Source organism: Gouania willdenowi, chromosome 1 (assembly GCF_900634775.1).
Source record: "Gouania willdenowi chromosome 1, fGouWil2.1, whole genome shotgun sequence".
Taxonomy (NCBI): Eukaryota; Metazoa; Chordata; class Actinopteri; order Blenniiformes; family Gobiesocidae; genus Gouania; species Gouania willdenowi.
Genome location: NC_041044.1, coordinates 20,312,106 through 20,317,942, shown reverse-complemented (window position 1 = coordinate 20,317,942; position 5,837 = coordinate 20,312,106). Strand labels below are relative to the sequence as shown.

The 5,837-nt window shown below is 35.4% G+C and overlaps 1 long non-coding RNA gene across 1 annotated transcript; it reads left to right on the top strand.

Annotated features, from left to right (window-relative positions):
* Window positions 1–4,230: 4,230 nt before the first annotated feature.
* Window positions 4,231–5,414, top strand: LOC114471044 (uncharacterized). Its single transcript, XR_003674941.1, has 3 exons — window positions 4,231–4,349; window positions 5,093–5,185; window positions 5,318–5,414. It is a non-coding gene; the product is annotated as an uncharacterized LOC114471044 (long non-coding RNA).
* The last annotated feature ends 423 nt before the right edge of the window (window positions 5,415–5,837 follow it).

Sequence of the window (5,837 nt, the reverse complement as noted above, 5' to 3'; positions counted from 1 at the left end):
CTCAATTTGTCAAAAAAAAGCAGTGTTGGAACACACTGTACTTCATCCATCCATCCATCCATCTTCAAACCCACTTATTCCTGTTTTTACAGAACACACTGTACTTTGATGAGTCAAAAGTTCAGAATACATTTTGGTCTATAAATTGATTGCATGAATTTTATTTTTTTTTAACTCAAATTGATTATTTGTTCTATGTTGCTGAATAGTTTTCTGTAAAGAAGTGGAAAAAGTGTGGTTTTTATTGCATATGCAGTTTCTAAGTAGTAAAGTTTAATTTGTAATTTGGGTTAAGCATTCAACTAAATCACACTTTTCATACTATAAATGATGAAGTGCTTTACATATTGAGAACAGATCTCCATTCTCACCTCAGACTCCCTCAATCTAATCCATTTGTTGACATTTGCAACCAAATATTAATAGATAAAAGAATGAGTAATTATTAATGGCAATAATATTGATATTAGATCTGAATAATTAAAAATACTGAAGTTCTCTATTTTCCTAGGATTAACTAGGAAATGAACTTTACAGAAGAATATACCCAACAATCTATCTGTTTTGTGTTTATTTGTCACAACTTTATTAGTTTGAACCATCACTTAATAAATATGAAAACAAAGACGTTTATTCTAACTCAGACAGGGCTTTAAACTCAGCATGTCTGGGGAACAGAGGATGTCACGTTTAAAAACACATCAAGGTGGAATTTGTCAATTTAAATCTACTACTGCAATAAACATTTATTTTATGCAACTACTTTACACAGGGCAAACAAGCCAGGTTTGTTGTTAGCATTAGCATTAGCATTAGCATTACATTTTCACAAACTCCAGAGATGAATTTGAATTTATTTTTGAAATTTTTAATCCTGATTTTGCTTTAGTTTTTTTTTCTGGGTTAATCTGAGTTGTTGAAAGGATATATCGGTTTAGGGTGTGCTGTTAAACCTGTGGTAAACTGGTATTCAGACAAATTAGGCTTACTGACCCTATTTAGATTATCATTTTAGTTGGTTTATCATTTAGGTTTTCAGTGAGCTTTCATTCTCGTGTGTGGTGGTTCCCTTTTTTCTCTTTACACGTGGGTCTGTGTTCCTGTGTGTTCTCTAAACGCTCCAAGTCTGATTGTACACATGTGTCTGTGATTGAGTAATCAGGTACACAGGTGTCCCTTTGTTATCTACACTAATTAGTAGGGCTGGGAAAATACACTGAGTTCACGATACAGTGCAATACACAATAATGTGTTCACGGGATTGATACATTTTTTTATGTAAAAAAAGACCAAAATATTTCATTTTTTTTTTTATTTCATATTTTTATTATTATCATATTTCATAAAATAAAACTTGGGTTGAGTTTTGTTTGTAGTGGTTTGTGATTTTTGGTTCGGTGTCTTGCCCAAGGACACTTCAAAAGGTATAGCCTAGGGATTGAACACACAACCTCTCAGTCAGAAGAAGACCACCCGGTATAGTGGAGAAAGATGAAAAGGGAGATATTCTAATGTGATTTTTTTTACATCAATTGAAGCTTGAACTCACAATTTCTCGCACAAGAGATAATGTTAACAAGAAACAAATCTGTGGTACATATGTTTAAAACTTCTGCAGCTACGATTAGTCAATAAAACAAAAAGTCAAGCACATAATGAATCCATGACTATTTCATGGGGAACATCCTCCATTTATCTGAGCAAATTAGAAATGTCACCTGAAGCTTCATTAACTGACTGATTCAGTCACCTGTGTGTAAGACAGCAGCTGTTAGCGTTTAAAGGCAGATTTTAAGATGAAACGTTTTTTGACGTTGATTTATTGGCTCCATAGGTGGGAAAAGCTGATGTTTAAAAATGCCATTTTTCCGTCGACTCCAATCCTTCACATGAGAGCAAAATTCAATATGCAGTGCTCAGTAATTGATAAATCAAAAAACTGTGTTGATCGTTTGTGTAGGACAGACTGAAGATGCGCTGTAGCATGTTTGGTGTCAAATGGGCAAAAATTGTAGGAGAATTTGAGGTTCTAAGTTCTACAGTTTTTGAAGAAGAAAAACAAAACACAGTAATGGAGTGATTGTACTAAAGTTTCTGCAGTGTTGGGGCTACATTTTCATGGAAGTTGTAAATCTGTAGCACATACGGTAGATTCTTTTGTCTATTAGGCATAAACTATGACTTATTCAAACAAGAAGACATAGTCATCAACATCCCCCGCCAGATTGGTTGTCATTAGAACTCAAAACCTTTTCCTAAATGTCCTAAATCAAAGAACTTAGATGTATACATAAAAAAATATTATCACATCAGAATATAAAATTACTAACTATCTTTCTAAGAAAAGCTGTCCCCTTTGAAGATACCTCGAACAGAGTAAAAAAAAAAACAGCACAAGGACATTAACTCAGGAAAAAATATTTGCGCACTTCTCATTTTCGAACTCCATTAAGATATTGATACTTTTAAGCCACACACCGAATTTGGCTATCCTATCTTAAACAGTTTCTGAGAAAAGCTGTCCCCTTTGAAGATACCTTGAACAGAGTAAAAAAAAAAAAAAAAACGAAACAAGGGCAGTAACTCCGGGAAAATTATTGCGTGCCTCTCATTTTTGAACTCCATCAAAGTATTGATACCCTGAAGCCACACACCAAATTTGGTTATCCTATCTTAAATTTTTTCTCAGAAAAGCTGTCCCCTTTGAAGATACCTCAAACAGAGTTAAAAAAAAAAACGGAACAAGGGCAATAACTCTGGAAAAAATAATTGCGCGATTCTCATTTTCAAACTCCATCAAGGCATCGATACCCCGGAGCCACACACCGAATGTTGCTATTCTGTCTTTAATGGTATCTGAGAAAATCTGTCCCCTTTGAAGATACCTCAAACAAAGTAACAAAAACATCTCTTAATACAAGCTAGACAATTGTAATGAGTTAACTTCACACTGATCACTGGTATAATGTTATCAAATAACACCTCTTTAAGGAAAAAAAAGGATAATGTTAAAATTATGGGTAATAGCAAGCAGCATCAACAATAGAATTGCTACTAACTGTTTCCTCCTTTATCAAACAAGAGTGTGTCATTTTATTTATTTTCTTTTCTTGTCTCTGTTTTTTTTTCTGTCTCTTCTTGTTTGTGTTCCTTTTATGCAGGTGAGGCGTCACACCCCTTACTCTCAGCACCTGACAATTACCCAGCGCGACCCCCACCTCTGCAGACCTCAAACAAACATTCACACACACTTTAGATGCCCTTTGACACGCACACACACACACACACACACACACACACACACACACACACACACACACACACACACACACACACACACACACACACACACACACACACACACACACACACACACACACTCACACACACACAGAGGGTGACACAGAGAAGAGGACAGGGTTTGCTAAAATGTAAGAGATTTTTCAACAGAAACTTGTGGAACAAAATGATTGAGACAGTTCCAGTGGTCCTTGTGGGGATGCTGCCTTTCCTTATGCTCTCTGTGGCTCATCATCAATACAGGTACAACTTTGTTTGATTATCATTATTATTTTTTAGAAAATGCACTTGTTTACATATTTTTTTTTAAAAAAAAAAAGTGGTTTTAAGTCTCTTTAAATTAAAAAAAAAAAAAATCAGAGTTCCTATTCCAGAATAGTGAAAATATATATGGGGATTCTATGGTCTTTGTCAAATCATTCATAGCAGTGGAATGTTTTTGCACCAGCGCTGAATATAGCTTGTTCAAATTTGTTCTGAGGTATTTATTTTGGCTTTTATTTTGTGGGACAAAAAAACTTAACTGCACTAAATAATTTGACTTATGTACGTCATATACAGTAGATAAAAACCATCATAAATTAAGTGTATAATGAAGGTCTAATGAATGCAATAAAAATGGAATCATATTATTGAGGCTACATTTTTAGATCTGACTAAACTGTCTATTTAATTTAATTATTACTTTTGTTCCCCTTTGCTCAATGATAAGTTTTTTAAGAGTGTAATGTACATTTTCCTTGTTTTGTAAGTCTCCAGGTTATTTACCAGTCTAATATACCTCAAGTTTACTATCCATCCAAACTATATCATACGCTTATTCTGAAAGTAATGGCGTTTCTCAATGGTTCTCTAAGCCCTGTGAGTAAAATGAAGCTGAGAAACGTGCTTCAGTTTGGTGATCCTTCAGCCTTTTTATGCTGACCTCCACAGGTCAGTGGTGGATGTACTGCAGCACACTGGGGGCCGTGCTCAGCCTGGAATCTGTAGCTACGGTCAAACCACTTCCTGTTGTTTAGGATGGAGGAATGTCAACAGTGTCTGTCAGCGTGAGTTGTGCTCCGCAGTGTCGTGGCAGCTTCTGCACTTCAGCTTGAGGGCCCAGATTTGTCATTCTGTCAGAGTTAGATAATCAATTCCGTCAGCCACTCACAAACATTAGCACAGAATAATTTAGCACAGCATTGTAGATACTGTATCTCAACAAAGTGTCAGTTATGGACAAGTCATTAACTTTTGGTAACTTTAAACCATTTGAGGATTTTACCTCACATAATGCTTGGATCACAAGTTCAATAGTTTTGTGAACAAAATATACTTCTGGACTAGAGAGACTCGCATCATATATGCAGAGTTGAAAGTAATGGAATATAACTACTCATTACTGTAATTAAGTTGCTTTTATGGGCACTTGCACTTTTTTGAGTATATTTTGAAATCGGTGATTTTACTTGTACTTCATAAGTAGGTTTTGAAAGAAATAAAGTAATTCATTACATTTCTACACCCAACTGTTACTGAGTAAATTACTGTATAATATTTTTGTGATTATTTTTTGATTTGAATTTCATGTCTGAGAATTTTTTATCTAAAAAAGAATTGTACTTCTTGACAAACCTTTTATTTTGTACATATGCCTTTGTTGAAAATAGATACAATTCCAAATATGCGAGATTTGGTTTCCTCCTTTATACGTAGATATAGGTATATATATAGAAGTATCCTTATTTATGTATGAACATAATTTATGTTACAGAAGATTTTCAAAGCGTGTCTCTGCTTTCCTTCACAGCAATATGCAGGAGGTCCTGTTTAAATGGAAAGTGTGTGAGACCCGATACGTGTCTTTGCGCCATGGGCTTTAAGGGTCCACAATGTGACGAAGGTAGAATACATTTCACAAAAATCCTGACCAGTTTCATAAAGTCAGTTTGTAAGCCATGTCCTGCATTCGTCTGTATCATTTACCCCTAGGATTTCTACTACTGCCTGAATAATGTTTTTATATTAACTCCAGATGTGAACGAGTGTGGTTTGCAGAGGCGTGGGTGTTCCCAGCGCTGCATGAACACATACGGTAGCTATCGTTGTTACTGTGAACCCGGATACACCCTCAGAGCTGATGGATACACCTGCGTCAGTGAGTAATTTCCTACTTGAACAGAACATTCAAAACGTACGAGCCAATATCCCCCCCTAATGAAGTCTGGACCCAGTCTGTGCGCTGACAAGCGATAATTCAAATGGTGGATCGAGTTTCCTTAAATAAACTTCAACCATCTTTCTACCTTAATAGTTAGTTGAAGTGTCCAGGGACGCTGTTTACACATCCTTTGAGGCTAATATAAATGTTTATGGTACAAATTTACAATTTAGAAAGTGGGATTGTAACAACACATAAACACATAGATCAGTCATTTATTTAAGGTATTAATTTGTGCTCGCTTTATGTTTATGCCATCATTGGTCTCAACATTGCAGATACTGTATCAGTGTGTCCCATGTGCGTGTGAAACTATCGTAGTTAAAGGGCCCAT